The sequence below is a fragment of the Dreissena polymorpha genome, chromosome 16, assembly GCF_020536995.1.
Source record: "Dreissena polymorpha isolate Duluth1 chromosome 16, UMN_Dpol_1.0, whole genome shotgun sequence".
Lineage (NCBI taxonomy): Eukaryota > Metazoa > Mollusca > Bivalvia > Myida > Dreissenidae > Dreissena > Dreissena polymorpha.
In genome coordinates, this window is record NC_068370.1 from 46,164,336 (window position 1) to 46,185,842 (window position 21,507).

Here is a 21,507-nt window from a genome sequence, read left to right on the forward strand (position 1 = left end):
CCACCGACACTCACCGGGGCTATACCGGCATCAGACCCTGGCAGAGCTACGGTAACGCCCCGGTTTAACCACGGTCGTCGCCGGTAATGCCCAGGCGCAGCCCCGGTGAATGCCGGTGGCGTCCTGGCATGGCACCGGTTTACCGATGTACCGTAGCTATACCGGGACTCTGTCGGCATTCACCGGGGCTCCATCGGGGCTCCACCGGGGCAAAACCGGCGACAACCGGGGCGTTGCAGTAGCTCTGCGGGGGTCTGTATGGGCCCCGGTGGAGCTACGTTGCCGTCCCGGTTGTTCCCGGTGCCGTCCCGGTTTTTTCAAATACTTTAATACTTTACCGATGAAGCCCCGTTTGTTCCCTGTTCATCCCAGTCGTCCCCGGTGAAGCCCCGGTTCATCCCGGTAGAGCCCGGATCACGCACCGGGGCTCAGCCGGCATCATAGTGAGACTGGGCCTTAAGAAATCGACTTCGCAATATCTATATTAGCAATTTTTTGCTAATTAAAATTTACGTGGTGGTCGGGAACTTTTCTGGCTGAGTTACACAGATATATATTTGCAAAATAACTTTATCGTCCCACAATTAAATATGGAAATTGGTCGGAAATATATTGTTCAATATCGAATCCCGGACAATCGCTCCTACGGACTATCGCTCCTACGCTAAATTTGACAGGGCGGACAGTCGCTCCTACGATGTTTTGACAGGGCGGACCGTTAATGTTATTATGCCCATGCATACTCAGGAAACATTCGTTGCGTAAAAAATATACACAAACAAATCACGAATAAATAGAGACTGCACGACTTTGTTAAATATTTTTGAATTTATATAAAATGTGTAAATCTTGTGAGCTATTACTAGTATATTCCGAAAGATCACCAATAATTTCCTTTCGTATGTGGTCGACTTTGGCGTATCATTCGTATGAGAGGGGATAATACAAAAATTAAACTTAATTATAACTGAGTGTCAAATATATCGAGGTATTATTTGATTAACGTCTTGACGTCATAAAATTGTATTTTCCTGCACAAAACAAAAACACATTTCGAGTGTATATATAAAACGAATCACCATACAAAACAATCTTTAAAGAATCTGATTTTCTGACCTAGTTTTGAGTTATTTCACACCCGCTGTTTTTTAGTTATTTCACACGCGCTGTAAACGGTTTGTTAAATTTTACAGAGAGGTAAGTAATAAATTGTTTATCCAAACACTTTTTTCTAGGTTTATCCCGCTTTTATTGTTACCGATATGTATAATGAAAATAAACAACGGATTTCCTTTTATGTTTAGCTATTCCAGAACTTATAATAAATATATGAAAATAGCATCTCCATTCTGTATAGATAATTGATATGACTACATTTTTATTAATAACTCTTAATGCATGATTATTTACAGTTTACGTTCTCAAAATCATGACGCTTTTCCTTCGATATTTTTACAACAGAAATGTACCTGTTAAAATGTAACATATCTCATGCAAAGAATCTTTATATTGTTTATTTGTTAAACGATAGGCGTTACTACTTAAGTTGAATAAATATTTTGGTTTGGTGATTTGGAAATGTAATTCACGCTTCCTTTTGAGCTTGCGTAAAATATGTTTTGCAATAAACAGAAGCTTTTTTTTATTGAATTATCATGTCTAGTGTGGAAATTAAACACCTTACAACAAGTATACAATAACGTTCATATACTGTCTCTCTATTCTCTTTTTTTACTTTAAATTACTGAATGTAAAATAATTGATACATTTATTTGAAACAGCACAACTCAAAATATAATGCATATGTTTAAATCTGTTAACGGATCTAAATGCAGTCTGTAATATACTGTTCATTATCTCAATACATATTTTACTTATAATTATTATCGATCTTGTATTTCTGATTACTTTCTATGAATTTGGTTCAGTGCGAAGTAGTTAACAAGCTATTAGAATCTTAGATCACAGTTCCTTTAGAACTCCACATGCCGCCTATCCACAAAAAGTGGCGCACGCATAAAGTGAGCTGATAACATCGAGGATGTCTTGGATCTTGGCAACGGGGTGTTATTTAGTTCCTTTGTCAAAGCCTTTTTGTGTTTTGTAACTCCAATAAGATATTTATTTCCCCATCTTACAATTCTTATCTAGTCGTTTTCGTTACATAAGTTAAATCGCAAAATTAAACACGATTCATGCTTAATGTCAGTCATTATTGAACATGTGTTTGTAAGCGTTTAAACAGTTATATCCGTTATATGGTATGTACATGTACTCGTTCTACATTGTATTTCATTTGTGCTTTTTGCGAAAAAAATAATTATGACTGGGGCGGGTCCATTTAATTTTTCTATTAATTTCAAGTAGTTTTCAAAACATCAAGAACAAAACACTGTTACTTGAAAGCAAAACTACTAATTAGTAATTATCAAATAATATAAAACTATGACTGTACACAATATGCCCCTACACAAGAAACCAATACACGTGCACATTTAATTATAAAGTTTTTTTCTTTTTAGGAGTAGATCTCAAATGTTTTAAACAGTGCAGGATAACACTAATTTTCATTGCGGTTATAAACAATTCGAAACAAATAATTACTCTCGTATATCAATGATATTTCCAAACGCAGGAAAGCATATGACAAAATGACATACTTATAATTGGGCCCAATCTCAGGTACAAGCTATCAATACATATTTAAGGAATGTGGTTTAGTGTGGGTTATATAAAGTAAAAGCGCGCATACTATTATTATCCTTGACCCGAGTTGCCTTACATCTCAACCGACAACCCACTAATTAGGTTGCACACAATCTATAAAGCTAAAAAGGTTCATGGCTTACTATCTTTGGAACATTACGTTATTAAATAATAATGATATTTTAACAATTTTATTGTTTTGAACATTTAGACAGTATTTTGTTCTTTCTCTAATGATGATGATGATGATGATGATGATGATGATGATGATGATGATGATGATGATGATGATGATGATGATGATGATGATGATGATGATCATCATCATCATTAGGTTGCACACAATCTATAAAGCTAAAAAGGTTCATGGCTTACTATCTTTGGAACATTACGTTATTAAATAATAATGATATTTTAACAATTTTATTGTTTTGAACATTTAGACAGTATTTTGTTCTTTCTCTAATGATGATGATGATGATGATGATGATGATGATGATGATGATGATGATGATGATGATGATGATGATGATGATGATGATGATGATGATGATCATCATCATCATCACTTGGGAAAAAAATATAAGAACGGAAGTCTTGTGTAATAAGAAAACCCGCATCTTACAGAAAATTAGATCCATATAAACAAAGCTATGTACTGACACGTCTCTTACTAAGAAACTATTATCTTGTTCATAGTTAACCGTTGTTTAGTAATGAATATCACCAGGGAAAGTGCATTTGATTTTCAAACTGTTATATATATTGTCTAACATGTAAAAATTAATTATTATGATCCAATTTAACTAATCATGTATCTAGTTGTTCAAAAATAACTATGTTATTTCTAATTAATTAATTTCTCTTAATCTGTGCTTTTTTCCATATATCAACATTTTCAATTATTCAAATGCATCATCTGTATATGAAAGTCGATGAAAACTTTAGTTCATTATAGATAAAAAAGAGAGCATTATTTATTGCCAATTCATTATAAATAGAAATAAATCGAGCACTATTTATTGCCTATTCATTATAGATAGAAAAAAATGGAGCAATATATATGCATTGCCTATTCTTTATACTTCAATACATGTCTTGCACTTATTTAATGCATAATCATAATATTTGCGCACTGAAAATCATTTCCTGCTAATTTCAAACATTATTTTAAGTAGCGATTAATTGGTAGATTATATTTAAAAGGACAAAGCCATAAAAAGCTGGTTTCTGGCAATTTTAACATGATTAATTTATCGAGAAGGCCTGATTACAATTCTTGTTTATCAGAAGACCAGACATCTTCATAAATACTGAATTCAATACTAATTTAAGTACATGTATATAATTTTTGGCAAAAAACTGATGAAGATCAAAGATATTTACAATTATGTCTTCCATAAATTAAGATCATGGACGCTAAACCTTCCTCAGTGCAGACGACCCAGCGAACACGAAAGCAAAATTTGTTTTTCTATGTAAATGAACATTTCTTTGTTTTGTTTTTTATCCTTTTAAAAATGTATTGTCAAACAACAAAACACAATCAATGAGAAACAAACTAATTATTCTAGCAATTTGTATACATTTTTAACAAAACCTGTGTGCTGGCTATATCGATCATATGTAACCGTATAATATTGTGGTAAATTTACTGGTGTGTAACCGGAACAGTACGGCAGAGACTAATCGATTGACCGGAAACGAATGCAGATAATCGGCAGTCATACTGTAGCCTTATACCTAGACGGACGTCTACTTTTGTATCGTGGATCATCCTATGTGTTTTGTGTGTCTACGTTCCTGGCCTGAGGGATCCGGGAACAGATACAGCTTTATTTCAGGTAAGTACTACCAGTATTTACTTCACTGGCGCTGCGAGCAATAATTTTTGCAACTTTCGCAGTTCCAAAAATTGAACCTTTGCGGGAACATACCCGCCTTAGTGGTTTGATTTTATAATTGTTTCCGCTGTGGTATGACTCATTTTGTTGTCAAGATTGTGCAGAAGCTGCACAATAGTGACGTTTAATTTTGCATTTTATGAAAGTGCAACAATATTTTGATATTTGTGATGTTTTTGCGATTAAGGCTTTCGCGGAAAATTGTCCGCCATCTTGTTTTTGCACATGTCTTCAGTCATTATTGACGATTGCATTGTACATGTGTTCTTTTATTCTATAAATTGTGTGAATTAACATTTTAGTTCATTATTCTGGAATAGTTGCATGGTTTCAGAATATTTTCTGGACTAAACTTATTATTAAACAGTGAAAGTACGTGTACTTTCATGCATTTGTAAAACCCATCTTTAGTTTATCTGAAAATTTGAAGATTTATTCTTTTGAGATGTTTTTTCATTAGAATTCTTGATATTTCACTGGGAGTTTTTGGATTTCCCGGATTTAACAACCATCTATAAATAACTCGGGATACCCCATTTTTCATTGGTTGTTGCCTTGAGCTAACCGGAAACGGAAATCGTTCCATTGTTTACTTTCCGGTGATTGGAATTCTAGCAATTGCATCTATTGTTCACTGATATTTAGTGTAACTAATAATTGTAATTAGTTGCGCTAGTTGATATTAGAGTGCAATAACAATTGCAGTTGATTTCAACCTGTATTGTTTATTTTATTTATTTTTTTGAAAAAAAAATACTTAGGAAATAGTGGCATTTTCATTTCATTGTAAGAATATTACAATTATTGTCAACTTGCTTTATTGCTTCATCACATATTAGTATCATTACTGGTGTATGCATAGTTGAAACTGTAAATTTTCTGAGCGACAGGATATATTACAAGCATATTTTGGTTTACCGTAAAGCTTTTCTACTTCCTAAAGAGCGCACCTGTAGCAATACCGTATTTACTCTAAAGCAATTAATAAATAATTAAGTATAGTAAACCAAATACACTGAAAATATTTCAGTTTATTTTCAATCCATTGCTATCAGTGTGATTAAAAACTTTGCCATTGATTGTTTTTGGAGAATAATCATTAAATGTCTTTGTTTCTACATTAGTTGTGTTCTAGCCTAGCCAGTGCACGAGTTCCTGCACCCGGAGGTATCTGACCTTGAGGGTACAGAGGAGACGTGCATTGCGGTCGGGCAGTCGCATTGAGTAGAAGGACTATCGGTTCTCCGGCATCGCTGGGGATCGCGCAGTCGTAGTGAGCAGAGGGACCATCGGTTCTCCGGCATCGCTGGGGATCGCGCAGTCGTAGTGAGCAGAGGGACCATCAGTTCTCCGGCATCGCTGGGGATCGCGCATAACCTGCATCATACTTTACCGGCAGTGTCTGGTTGAGTGGATGTTATAGGTATAAACCCAAACGATTTACTTTAATAGTTGCCTATTATCCTGGAGTCATTAACTCAATTGCATACCATTAAATACTATTCATACTGTGTCTTGAACAATACTCAGTAAATACTGGGTGTTATATTTTGGATACATGAATTTTTGGTGTTTATGGCCATTTGTTTTATTACAGTTTTGTCTGTTTAATTCCATTTTTAGGAGAAATAGATTTATTATTTAGTATTGGGCGTGATTTAAAGCTAAACTATTGAAAAATATTTATACTTGACACTATCATTAATCACAATCACTAAAGAACAATTACCCGGTACCAAATACTGGGTGCTACATTTTCTAGTGTATATTATTTGATTTGTGATGGCCTTTAATTGTTTTATTATGCTCATTTGCTTTCATTTTTGATTGGGTGGAGAAAGAGATTTATTTGATCATATTGTGGAGTGTGATTGTGCTCATTGTAGTAAGAATTTTTTGGTGAGCAAGGAAAATTAAGATAAATTGTTGTTTTTAATATCAGTTTTTCTGATCATTGCATTTAGATTGCAAGTTGTGTGTGTGTGTCACAGTTCAATTGTAACTGAATTTACTTTAATTTATACTAAACTTGGACAGTAAATTGACATTGACGGACCATGGCTGAGAGAACTATTGATTTAGGTTCAGCTTATTTTGAGGAAATGAAACCATTGCAACAAAATGTACAAACACAAACACCATTTCCTCATCAGTACCCGTCAGCGCAACCAACTCAAGTACAGACACGACCAATTTCACAATCACAACAACCATTTCCTTACCAATACCCATCTGTGCAACAAACTGGTCTGTACCCACAACCAACTCAAGGACAGACACAACCACAAGAACCATTGCCATACCAGTACCCGGCGCAACCAGCTGGTCCGTACCAACCTCAACAAATTCAACAGCCATACCCTGGGCAACCAATGCAATTCCCACCATGGCAGGAAGGACCGCCACAAAATGGGTCCCCATACAGGTGGTACCCTTATCCGCAGTGGTACCCGGCCCAAGGACAGTTACAGCCTTTCACTAATATGGAGGGGCACCAAGGGATCGGAATACAAGCTGGTGTAACAAACCATGGATTCGCACCGGCAGGTACAAATGTACAACCCAATGTTCAACCGGCAATTAAGGGCGTCATCGTTCCCGAACGAGAGAATAATGCTGGTCGAACCCACCGACATGATGACAGACGACAAAGGTTGACCCAACAACCAAAGACACTTGTATATAGTGGAAAGGGTAGTTGGAAGTTGTTTAAAAGCAAGTTTAACCGCTATGTGGTGGTGAATGATTGGAGTGAAATGGAGAAGAAGGATTATTTGTGCTTGTGTCTCACTGACACGGCGAGGGATTACCATACACTTATTACCGATAAGACACCAAATATTACCTACAACGCAATCATGGAGAAATTGGAGAGGCGTTTTGGTTGCCAGGTAATCCCCGAAACAGCTGAGATTAAAGAGGGTGACCTCCCAATCGCAGAGAGCACGCCGAAAACAAAAGCAGTCCCTGAAAACAGTAATTTTTATTCGTCTGGCTATGTAACGGCTAACCAGTCTGTGGAAGTCAGCCCGGCCAGAGTACCTGTGAAGCAGCAGATTGATATACCTGTTCATTCACCCAACAATCAGACAAGGGCAGGTAATGTCACGTCTCGGGCCTCTGGTTCCAGCACTTCATCCATCTGCTCTGCGACAAACAAGGGCTCATTCCGCGCCAACATTAGCTTCAGTCACATGCAGAACAGCCTCTCATCTGATCTACAGTCAGAGATGGATGAGATTGTGATGGACCTGCACAACGTCTCTAAGAGGGACCTGATGGCCGTATACAAAGAAGTGGTACAAGAACGAGATAAGTTAAAGTCGATGATGATTCAGTGTCAAGACCGCGCTTCCCGACGTATGTCTGAGATGAAAAAAAAGATAGCCATGGAACAGCATGCAAAGACAGACCTGGTGGTGAAAGTCAACCAGGAAATAGAGGACAAAGTAGAGATTATAGAACTCCTGAAAGAGAGCAAAGAACAGCAAGCGGCTATGCTCACCGATAAAGCATGCATTGAGCGAGAATTGAGGAAACTGCAAGCCCAGTTTCAAAAACTGCAGAGTTCCATCGAGAGTAAATTACAGCAGCAGGTACAACAGGCACGGGAGATGATAGAACAGTTAAAGAAAGACAGACAGATAGCTATTGCAGAGATGAAGCAGCAAGTGCATGAGGAGATGGAGAGAAAAGATGGAGAAATCTTAAGGTCAAGGTCAGAGGCACAATCACTTGGTCACGAAAACATGCAGCTGAAGAAATGCATTGAACGGTTGGAGAAAGCTTCAACAAATCAGTTGGAGAAAGCCCGAGTAAATCAGTTGGCGAAAGCTCGTGCAATCTTCAAGCGTTTGAAAGCAGAGAAGTCAGAGGCCATTGCTAAGAGGAAGTCGAGACTGACGGAGAACAAAATGAAAGTGGAGAAGGAGAACCTGCAGAAGCAGGGAACTGACTTCCAGAATAGGGAACGAGAAAATAACCAACTGCAAACGAGACTGGCACAAAGTGAGGAAAATTTCAGAAAGATGAATGAACAACACAACCACACAATTCTGGATAGAAGTGAGTTGGATATGTTGGTCCATCAGATGCAGGTTGAGGCCGATAGACAGAAGGAGGAATACGAGAGACCGGTAGGTGAAGCTGGTCACATGTCAGATGCTAGTCTTGCCCAGTTGGCTGCGTACCATGAGAAAGATGAAGCTGAGATGCAGACTCAGCCTCAGACCAGTGCGCAGGAGAAGGCTGAAGAACATGAAGCAGACCATCAGGAGGTAGTCAGTGGATACAAGGCTCAGATAAAGGCTGCTAGTGGAGACCAAGCGAGGGTCAGTGAGTCAGCCAGTCCGGCCACTGAGTTACAGAAGGCTCCGGTAGGGGGGCAAGTGCAGCTGGACAAACTCATCATCACACTGAACACTCCCAGAGCAGACCTCTTTCTCAAAGAGCAAGAGCTGGAGCAAAGTAGCATGGAGTTCAGGACAAAGATGGTTAATCATAGGGCAGGTGCAAAGAATGGCAATCATGATGTTTTGGCCAGGGAAACCATCGTGGGTGAGTGTAACAAGTATCACCTGGATCTTGATTTGGAGGACGTAGATGATGTGATCCTCTTAACAAAACATGGAATAAAGGACATGACAAGACTAGGGAAATATGGGATCCGGGTATAGTCAATACGAAGGAGGTTATAAACAAGGTGGGTGATCCGGTCTATATGCTGGATATTTCACACTAGAAGGCGAAATAATACAAACTATCCATGGTTGATCCGGTCAATATGCTGGATACTTCACACTAGAAAACGAAATAATACAAACTATCCATGGGTGATCCGGTCAATATGCTGGATACTTCACACTAGAAAGCGAAATAATACCAACTATCCATGGGTGATCCGGTCAATATGCTGGATATCGCACACTAGAAAGTGAAATAATACAAACTATTGGTTAAATAGAACGGACCGGGGATGGTGACACGGCTAATAATTATCTTCTTATCTATACATGCATACTTACAGAATTCACACTTTAGCCGTCTTTCACGCTCTGCATTGTTAAATGATCGCAATCAGTCAACAATGTGACGGATATCAAAAACATTAAATACATGTCACTTAAATGTCACACACATAGAACAAGAAACGGAAAATAAACTGTGTTGTATCTTAATATTATTTTATTTAGTTATTTTCTTGCATAAGAATGCGGTCAAAACAAGGAAGCGTGATCGTTTGAAAATCTGTCAGGTAACTTATCTCCCAAGTCAGGAAATTGACCGACCGACTGGACACTTAGCTGTTGACAGTGATGTAACCTATTGTGTGTGTAGACAGCCAGATGACGGTTTTATGATCGAGTGCGATTGGTGTGATGAGTGGTTTCACGGGAGATGTGTGAATGTGAGTGAGGAAGAAGGTGTGAGAATAAAGAAGTATAAGTGTCCGAATTATTGTAAGACGTAACTCGCTCGTGTGCTTGAAAATTTAGTTTTATAATGGTTATAGGTTTTAGCATGTCTGAATCCGGCTCGGTTGCTGGAGAATATAAAAAGTGTGTCAATCAGCTAGTAGATAATTTTGTTAGACAGTACATTTAAGTTGTATTGAATTTTACAGTTTTGATCATGTTTCAGGGCAATTTTGTAAAACATACTTCAAAACCACATATGGTTCTTAAGGCACTTTGGTTCCATGTTTAACTAGTACTAGTACTATTCTGAAAGGCTGAGAAAAGACACTAATTCTTTTGGAAATGTACACCGATACATGTCTGTCTGTAAATTGTATAAACACGATATTATTGATGTACAACTTCATTCGGCAAACGGGCTGAGTGTTGTTTAAATATTATTTGATTAAGAACAATATAAATCTGGCAATAAGATCTTAAATAAGCATTATCACAGAAAAGACACTGGTGATGTTCGTACGTTTAACACTCCGGATTTATCTGGAGGCTACATAATTTTTATATAACGACTTAACGTACATTTATATATGTTCAGGATTATTACTTCGGTGAAAGGCTGGAGGTATCAATCCCACCATTTGTCTGTTTAAGCCTGCATTTGTCTTGCTGCAGGTGTTAGAAATCAAGATTCTTAAAACTACCCTGTGCGGCTGCTGAGAATGTCATCTTCCTCCAAGCTTGAGGTTTAATGCAAGCTGAAAGTGACCGGAGACCGCTGGTTACGACATGACTTTTCAACAGGGTTTATCCGACATAATTGTGTTCATGTTCTCCAGTTACATCCGAAGCAATTGGAGGACAAAAATTCCTTCATACGTTGTTATCCCTATTTGTACTCACAATATGGGTTCAAAACCAAAGAGGAAGGGAAGAGGAGGAGAAATAGCATGGGGTCATTAGGAAGAATGGCGTCCGGCGAAAGCTGGAAGTTGAGAAGCCTCCTATAGGTAGTCATGTACCATGGCCAGCTGGACGACTGAGTACTTTCTCGGGTCTACTGTTCGGCTTGGTACCCTGCTGAACTTTGCCCATAAGCATGACTTAGGAATCAACGCGGAGGTGTCTCTATCTGAAGTAGATAGACAGTGGTTGTCCGAGTTCGCCCGTCAATCAGGATGGCCGGAAGTGGACTTCGACATTCAACGTCTGAACTCGCAGGCTCTTCTTGCCCATTGGCGTGTCCTTGTCGGTCTACTGAAACACATTCCAAGGGATCAACAAGTTTACTTCTTCAACCTGGACAATCAGCGTACCTCTAGTACCGTCCTGGCTGCGGCTGGGTTACATGTTCAAATCCCTGACGTGGAGCATCCAAGTACCCCGACACCCCCGGTTGTGGCAGTGACGGAACCTGCAGGAAGTGGAACGGCTCATGCTGTTTCTAATGTACGGAACATGTCTGTTAGGGAGTATCTGGCAGTATCCGGACAGGCAAACCTTTCGTTGGCTACGGGGAACACATCCCAGGCGTCAGGGCGACCAGTAACGACCAGGATTGCGGCCTTCGATTCTCATTTTCACCTGGACCGGTCTCTAGTGAAGTTGGGTATGCCATATTACTCAGAAATCCGGACCATTCTGGATGCAGATGTGGGGATCAGACCCCAAGTTGAAGTGGATGTGGTAGGAGGTGTCCTGATCTATTGTGACCCCGAACCGAACCAGCAGATACTTGGGGGCTACAGGAGGAAGTTCTGACAAGGATACTAGAGTTGTCATCCCCTTGTCAACCAATCATCCTTCATATCCGGGATGGGGAGGATCGGCAGTCCGGAGTGCTCTATCTGGAATGTCTTGAATTATTAAAGCCCAATGTTGCTCGGACGCAGAAAGTGGTGCTGCATTGTTTCACCGGCGCGCAAGAGGTAGTGGTCAGCTGGTATAAGGCATTCCCTAATTGTTCTTCAGTACTCAGGACAAGCCCGGCTTTTCACGGAGGCGCAGACACAGGCAGTCCGGAGGTACCCGGCGAACAGGCTGTTGATCGAAACTGACTCGCCATACTTTCGACCAGCTGGGGCTCAGATGTGCACTCCATCCTTTTTAGGGGACGTGGCCAACGTTATTGCGTCATATCGGGATAGCGAGGTCAGGGACGTGTGCCAGCTGACCTTGAGGAATTCCACTCAACTGTTTGGGCTATAAATAGCATAATGTAATATGACATTCGTGTGGCCAATTATTGAATTTTGAATATGGAGTTTTAATATTTTAATGTTTAGGACACTAATTTTAACAGAAAGGATCGCAACTGAAGTGTATAGACAATGAATGGAAGTGAAAGTTTGGAAAAACTCCGTTGTTAATTATAAGTTTAAAGAAAAACTATATGCTGGGCACAATTTACTCCTCTAGTCTGTGTTAGTGGACAATTAATGGAGCATTGCAGAATTGAATACAAAATAAAGTATCACCAGGGTCCGGAACTTTAGTGTAGGCCAAATTTTTGATGAAGTAACAAGTTACCAAGACTGAAAAAGGACTCTATGGCTCTTTCCCGTTGGATAAAATGGGGAGGAGTGTGGTAAATTTACTGGTGTGTAACCGGAACAGTACGGCAGAGACTAATCGATTGACCGGAAACGAATGCAGATAATCGGCAGTCATACTGTAGCCTTATACCTAGACGGACGTCTACTTTTGTATCGTGGATCATCCTATGTGTTTTGTGTGTCTACGTTCCTGGCCTGAGGGATCCGGGAACAGATACAGCTTTATTTCAGGTAAGTACGACCAGTATTTACTTCAATATTGCGCTGCTTACTTCGCTTGGATATATCAGTGTTTGTTCACCTACGAATTTTAAATCGAGGCGTTTGCCGATACTGCTATTTCGGCATTTTCTTAAGACGTTTATACCGGTTAATAGCCCCGCATGATGTAAGTTTTCACATGTTATCAATTCTATATAACTTTTTTGTTAAGGCAGTAATTATTTATGAGGTATATTCATTCATTCAGGTTTTTTCAGTAAATGCTATTCGTACCCAAATTACGTCGTACCTACCCTTTCGACCCAGTTGTGGCTATATGTCCTATATGTTAGGGTAATTTCCAAAGCTTTGCTTTCGTAACGATGTCATTGTTTATAACTTAGGTATAGACTATACGTTTTACCTTTTTTCAGTCATTTAAAGTATTTTTTGATTACAATACATCATTTTCATTGTTCTTTACTGCAGAACTGAACATCTTTTATTTTGTTTTATTGCAGCAATTTACCACATACATCGAGTTGAATCTAAGAATAAATACCGAATACCACCACATACAGTGTTCTTTTTCGACACGATCTGTCCGCTATCTGTTTCCAGAACAGAAAAGTAAATTGACCTAAACTTTGCTAGTAGCAGATGGAGATGACTGGTACTGGACATCAAACTAAATCCACGTTCAAAATTGGTGGCACTAAAGTCTCATCTGTATTTCAACCGGCTTAAGAAAGTTTATTGTATGTCAACACGACATGTACGTCCGTTTTCTGCAAAAGGAAGGGCTCTTTATGAAGAGAGAATTGATGACTTTAGGAAGCGCTGTTCTGCTTCATGGCGCAAAGTGACTGAAAGTTTGTGCATAGTAAGTAGTTGAACTTATGAGAGTAATGTTGGTGAAATTAACCTGATTGAACAGCAATTATCTATGAAAGTTTCGTAAAAGTTAAAGGCAAATTTGAAGTGTAATTAAAAAAATGTGAAAAGTGAAGCAAGTCTTAAAGAATTATCGGCTCTCACTACAGACGTGTCGCTACAGGAAAAAGCAAAGTTACATGCGCTGGAAAAGATTGACCAAAATAAACAATCAATATTAAAAAAAGTCATGTCCAGCATGAAGCCAAACTCTGTCCATGGTGGTGTGAAGACACACAGTTCGAGATCCTCTAGCTGTAGGAGTGAACTCATCGCATTGAAACAAGCAGAAGCCGAATCTGCCAAGATAAAACTGAAATATACTCAACAAGAAGCAGCTCTTTTGAAACAAAAGGCAGAATCAGAAGCGAATCTTCAAGTTCTTTCTCAGCAAAAAGCTTTTGAAGCGGATGCTGCAGAAGTAAAGGTACTACAAGAGCATGATGTCGAAGGCTCTGATGGGTCAGAAAGTCATGTTGCACCAGACATTAAATTCAAATTGCAAACTTTGCCTGTTGTAAAACCTGACAATTTAGTTCAAGAATTCATCAAGAAATCCACAAACAATCCAACAGTATCTGACACTAATATGGGAGAAAATCTGTGCAAATTTCTCCTTAAAAAAGACTAGGCTCTCTCGCGACTGACTATATTTAGTGACAAAACTGACTTTTTATCCCTGGAAATGTTTGTATTAATATGTAAAATGATGACAATTTATAATAGCTGTATTAATACAAGTATCAAAAATGTTGCTTTTTAATGCAAAAAATGACTTTGTTTGTGAAAATGTTTTGTTTTAATACGAACAAAGATGACAGTTAATAATAGTCCGTATTAATACGAAATATAAAAAATGTTGATTGTTAATGCAAAAAAAAAGACCTTTTTCCTGAAAATGTTCGTATAAATACCAACAATGATGACATCTATGAATTTATCAATTATTTCTGAAAAAAATGTATAGTGCGTAAATTTAGGAAGTATGGTTATGTTAAGAATCTATGAATTAAACAAGCATTTCTGGGTTTTATTTAAGTGCGTACATTTACGAAGTCTGGTTTTGTTAAGAATCTATGAATTCACCAAGTATTTCTGAAATTGTTTAATAATGCGTAAATTTAGGAAGTCTGGTTTTGCTATGAATTTGCCAAGTACCGAGTATTTCTGAATATATATAATAGTGTGTAAATGTACGACGTATGTTAAGAATATATATACTGACCAAGTACATGACTTTGTATTTCTGAAATTTTTAATGCAGCATAAATTTAAGAAATATGATTTTGTTGAGAATATATGAATTGACAAAGTACGGGGTATTTCTGGAAAAATATAATAGTGCGTAAATTTTCGAAGTATGGTTTTGTTAAGAATATATGAATTGACCTGGTATTTCTGAAAATTTTGAATAGTGCGTAAATTTACGAAGTAAGGTTTTCCTGAGAATATATAAATTGATGAAGTAATTCAGAAAAAAAATAGTGTGTAAATTTACGAAGTATGGTTTTGTTAAGGATATATGAATTGACAAAGTATTTCTGAAAAGTTTTACTAGTTAGTAAATTTACGAAGTATGGTATTATTAAGAATATGAATTTACCAATTATGTCTGAAAAGTTTTAATAGTGCGTAAATTTACGAAGTATGGTTTTGAATTAATTTTACCAAGTATTTCTGAAAAGGTTAAATAGTGCGTAAATTTACGAAGTATGTTTTTGTTCAGAATCTATGAATTTACCAAGTATTTCTGAAAGTTTTTAATAGTGCGTAAATTTACGAAGTATGGTTTTGTTAAAAATCTATGACAGTTTTTTTTTTAATAGTGCGTAAATTTACGAAGTATTTTTTGGTGAAGAATCTAAGTATTTCTGAAAATATATAATAGTGCGTAAATTTACGAAGTTTGGTTTTGTTAAGAAATATGAATTGACCTCATATTTAGGAAAATTGTTAATAGTGCGTAAATTTTCGAAGTAAGATTTGGTTGAGAATATATGAATTGATGAAGTATTTCTGAAAAGTTTTACTAGTTCGTAAAGTTACAAAGTATGGTATTGCTAAGAATATGAATTTACCAATTATGTCTGAAAATTTTTAATAGTGCGTAAATTTACGAAGTATGGTTTTATTAACCAGGTTTTCCGAAGGAAAAAACTGGTTATTAGATTGGCGAATGCGGGCGGGCTGGCGGGCGGGCGGAACAAGCTTGTCCGGGCCATAACTATGTCGTTCATTGTCAGATTTTAAAATCATTTGGCACATGTGTTCACCATCATTGGACGGTGTGTCGCGCGAAATAATTACGTCGATATCTCCAAGGTCAAGGTCACACTTTGAGTTCAAAGGTCAAAAATTGCCATATATGAGCTTGTCCTGGCCATAACTATGTCATTCATTGTGAGATTTTAAAATCATTTGGCACATTTGTTCACCATCATGGGACGGTGTGTCGCACGAAAGAATCACGTCAATATCTCCAATGTCAAGGTCGCCACGACTAAAAATAGATTATTTTTTTTAAACAAACTTACAAAGGGGGTTAATTTTGTTTGTTCATTTCAAAAGTTCAGTTTGAGTTTTCTCCCTTTATCAGATTTTTTTTCACAATGAAAACCTGGTTTTGTGACAATTTTGTCCCTTGTTTATGAATTTACCAATGTATAATGTTAAATAGTGCGTAAATTTACAGTATGGTTTTGTTAAAAGTCTGGTTTTGGTAAGAATCTATGAATTCACCAAGTATTTCTGAACATTTTTAATAGTGCGTAAATTTACGAATAATGGTTTTGTTAATCATATATTTCTTTAAAAAAAGAAGTTCATAAATTTATGCCACATGGTGACAAGCAATGAAAAAAATTACTGATTTTTCTCCCTTAACATGTTCGTAAATTTACGAATAATTTCTTAGTTGATGTCAAATGTGTTCTTTTTGCATTAAAAATGTTCGTAAATTTACGCACTTTTTTTAGGAAATATACAAGTTTGATAATTCCTGTTCATGCTTTTTGATTCAAGGTTAAATTGGTGTGCAATAAACGTGAGAAAAAAACACCTGTTTTTCTTCATTTTGCAACGAAAAAAGGGAATATCAAAGGATATTCCCTCATATAATTCCGATGCGTACAAATGTTTCTAATAAATTTTAGATAAATCAATGAAGTGATATTGTTATTAACCAACATACTGATTAAAAGCGAATATTTTCAAAATTATTGGAATTGTATAGTTAATGTGTACTATTTGCCTTGAATTTTTCAGACCATCGACGTTTTTTTAACCAAAAATACCATTTCTGTAATAGAAGTTTCTAAATAAAAGATAAAATAAGTAATTCAAATTGTATTAGATTGTTGTCAGAATTTTCCAAATTAGTGTGTGGCCGAACTGAAGGAATAGATGGAACTATGGGAAATAGGGATAAACTGAACAATGATATTTCTTTCAACATTATATGCACTCAAGTTGAGCATTGAGGCGTATTTTTAAGCAGTTATAGGTTACATTACACTAAATCATTGTGTATCCCTCCGTGGTCCATTCGAAAGTAGTGCCTATTTCTAAAGAGTTCCTTTTCTCTTCTTGAATATAAGCCATTTAACAATGTGAGACATGTCTTTTGTGGTTATTTGTAATATCCTGTATGTGTCTGGAGTACTTGGATTGGAAGCTAACTTAAAAGATGAACTTTTGAGGGTGTGTTTTCTATTGTGTGGGGCTTTTGTCGAAATTAGGATTCCGAAACACGTTTTTCTACGGTGGGTTCATTCGACAGCGATTTACTTTCTTAGAAGTTGCGAGACGGTATGTTTTTGATTGCAATTATTGGAAGATGACAGATCCATCTTTAAAATGATACCAGGTTCGGAAAAATTGATACGTCGGAAAGGCAAGAAAAATGCTGTGAAAGTTGTCAGTTTTATAATGGGACCCTATGGGAATCGGAATTAGTGTAATATAACCTTTAAAAAGCACATTTACTGCAATGTCAAGGTCACATGGATTCGTCTGCAAGCGAGACAAGTAGAAAATGAATTTTAATGAATGTTTTGATGATTTGGGTGCTAAAATAGATGAGAGGTGTCAATATTTTGGTCCAAATGGATGTTTTAGGTGGTTTTGGACTGTTCCGGATGGGTGGGGGACCTGGTATGGACAAGTAAGGGTAACATTTCCAACAAATCTTAAATGTAAATATTATTATGTCCATAGATTGAAGTTTCAGGTGGAGAGCAAGATGAAAAATATGCAAAATTACATGCATGCAACCCATTTATGCCATTTTTCTCTTTGTTTGTAGGCCTGACCGTTTGTCCTTGAGCCGTAGATGGTCAACAATCCGCTAGCTGTCTTGCTCTGACTGGTGCACTGGACATGATTTCAATGTGAGTCATCATACTGATTGTTTAATTAACACATGAATTTCAGTTTGTTCGTTAAAGTACTAACTTAGCTGTGTATTTTTACAGTGGACGTAGTGGTGCGGTGCAGGTGGTAGACTAGGTATTTCCATATATACACTATGTTTACAGAATTGCGGCCAGCTGATGAGTTAATAGCACTAGTTCTTCAGACAAATAACTTTATTTTCAACCTATAAAGCATATTTAGCTGTAGTTGGGGCCAATTAGCTGTAAGATCTGGCTTTTGTTCTGTTAAGCCCTTAGAGTAATGAATTTCAGAGTGAAGACCATAGCGCCTTTTCCTAGTCAAGTATCGGGCAGCTGTATGTCTTTTCAGAAATGCACATGTCTTTTTAAGCATGTCATTGTGTTTGCTTTTAATAAGATAGGCAATAAACTCATAACCTTTAGACAAATGAGCATCTGTAAATTCAGATTTCACTATTTCAGAGTCAGCCAGACCATGATTGAGCTTAAGGGTTGTGCTGCGGATGCAGCCTGTGCAGTTCCGGGAGAAAGTCACTGTCTCGGGCAATGCGGTCTGGTATCAGGTAAGCACTATTGAAAGCCTCACACTTTTGGGGGGTCTGAAGCCTTGTGCTGTCAATGCGATCTGGTTCAAGTACAATAAGAATGCATTCTCAAAGCAGTACTTCATCAGATTTGGTTATCTTAAGCTTACAGTTCGCGGGCAGATATGACTTCGATTTGTTCTTGCTAGCAGAACCCCTACAGGCCAAACTATGCGTTAAGCACTATTTTCCACAGCAACCCTTGCAGACAGAAAAACAATACTTAAAATTACTTCTGGCATTTAATTTCTAATTTCCTACATATCTCTTTTGTATGTTTGTTTGCCCTTTTTAACTCTGACATGCCATCTTGCTCACATTGATGGAGCATACCTGTTTTTGTTTAGAGCCAAGTCCCCGGCTGCTCGAGTTTGCCGTGTCAATAATGAGAAAGCCATGGCATGATGTCTCCTCTATGTGTTTCCTTATCTCATTGTTGAACATAATTGCCAGTTTCAGGGGCCTAAACATTTTATTTTATTAAAGGTCTGGATGAACCTTGCCTGACTGCGGGTTTGTGTACACCTCAATCCGACTCTGTGTCCTGAACAGAGGCCGCAGTGGTGCAGCGCTTGTGGACGATCCATCAACATCCTGAAAGGTCAACACTACACCAAGCTGGGAAAATTGATCCTGATAGTCATCCCCAGGTAGTGGAATGAATGTTCACTGAACTACAGAGGAATCACACCCAAATGACTTTCCTGCCACGACATTAGTGTGGCCACTCGCGTAGGAATTCCTTAGCAAACATGCTCTTTTGCATGGTGACTGTGGACATTTTTGCAAAACTTACGCTTTCAACACTGGATTTTAAAGAGAATACTTAATAAAATGTCGCTAACAGGACTTATTTATATGAGAGAGACTATCTGGATGCGCATTAAGTGTCACTTTGTGTCGTAAGCTGTTGAAGGAGCGATTTGCGCCTTTTTAAGTGTTAATTTTGGGTAGCCGGCTTGTATCGGCTTGAAAGCTGAAAATTATGCCTCTCATCATAATAGCATTAATTTTTGTAATTGCAATGTGTTTGTTTAGATTGTAAGTGAAGCTTTTAATAATGATTTTCTTAAAAAATATGCTTTTATATGCTGTCAGTGAGTTTTTTATTGAAAAAAGTGCTTAAAAATAAAAAAAGTCTCCTATTTCATCAAGAAAAGTACATCGATTCACAGTCAATACATTTATTTGGGCCTTTTGCTGATATATTGGTGAATTTCGCATGCAATGATACCAGTTTTTGCCATGAAAGTTACGCGTAACAATAATTGGAGACGCAAAATCAGCTGTCGTCACTTAGACTAAAAATCATGCATTCCGACTTGACTGCGGCCAATTTAGTCACCGCTTTAAATGGCCATTTAAAGGCCTTTACCCCCATCCGAATGCACTGAAATTGCATATTCATTGTGGAAATAGTTGAAATCTCATGTGGAGAAAGTTTGAAAAAGATAGGACAAAGTTGAGTTCCCTTAAAGGTTACATTACACTAAATCATTGTGTATCCCTCCGTGGTCCATTCGAAAGTAGTGCCTATTTCTAAAGAGTTCCTTTTCTCTTCTTGAATATAAGCCATTTAACAATGTGAGACATGTCTTTTGTGGTTATTTGTAATATCCTGTATGTGTCTGGAGTACTTTGATGCCTTGGATTGGAAGCTAACTTAAAAGATGAACTTTTGAGGGTGTGTTTTCTATTGTGTGGGGCTTTTGTCGAAATTAGGATTCTGAAACACCTTTTTCTACGGTGGGTTCATTCGACAGCGATTTACTTTCTTAGAAGTTGCGAGACGGTATGTTTTTGATTGCAATTATTGGAAGATGACAGATCCATCTTTAAAATGATACCAGGTTCGGAAAAATTGATACGTCGGAAAGGCAAGAAAAATGCTGTGAAAGTTGTCAGTTTTATAATGGGACCCTATGGGAATCGGAATTAGTGTAATATAACCTTATAGACAGTGTTCCGCGCCAAAGCAAGGACATATTCCTTGACAATTATTTGTGTATTGGTTAATAACAATTTTTGGGTAGAATATATGAGGAAAACAAGAGAATATACATGTATAGGAAAATATGTCTGCTGGAATTTTCTGAGTGGTTACATTAATTACTGATCGTCGATTTCAGAAAAACAAAATGTCGCAGTTACCGCAAAACACGATAGTTGCGCCCAAAGAATTGATGTTACTGACTTTTACTAGTTGATAAATGTATGATTTTGATTCTCATTTAATAAATTGATGATTTCAACGCTGATAACTGCAGATTTGTGTGACGTCACGAGTTGACTCCCTTATTGGTTCATGATAATATAACTTCTTTTCAAGCAGGAAGTTAGCATGGAACAATGTTTAATTAATGAAATGTTTGAGACAAGAGAACCAAAAATGCAGTTGATCATCTGTGTAATGGGGCGTGGCAAATGGACACCAGGTCAAATGTTGCAAACAATCTCTCTAGATGACCAAAATAATATACCACATACCGCATATCAAAGCTTTGTGCTTTGTATGTAAGTTGTTAAGCGATGTTATTTAATTTAAAAGATTTAAATTCCCACATCAACAAAGAGGGCCTATTTTCACCCCAAAAGATGATGTAAACAAATATTTCACCTCTGACTTGGCATTTAGAGAAAATTTTTCAACTATGTATGTCTATATCAATTAAGTGACATTGGATCATGTTCAATCTTGAAACCTGGGATAAAAACTTGAACATTCTGTTTAGTGGAACATTAACTGATGTCATCTACCAAATATCAAACCTGTAGACATTGTGGTTTCACAGAAGGATTTTAAAAGTAGTATGCTA

The 21,507-nt window shown here is 37.3% G+C and overlaps 1 long non-coding RNA gene across 1 annotated transcript; it reads left to right on the top strand.

Moving 5' to 3' along the window:
• Nucleotides 1–17,516: 17,516 nt before the first annotated feature.
• LOC127861434 (uncharacterized) lies at nt 17,517–19,709 on the top strand. The gene is made up of 3 exons (XR_008040215.1): nt 17,517–18,101; nt 18,570–18,670; nt 19,178–19,709. It is a non-coding gene; the product is annotated as an uncharacterized LOC127861434 (long non-coding RNA).
• The last annotated feature ends 1,798 nt before the right edge of the window (nt 19,710–21,507 follow it).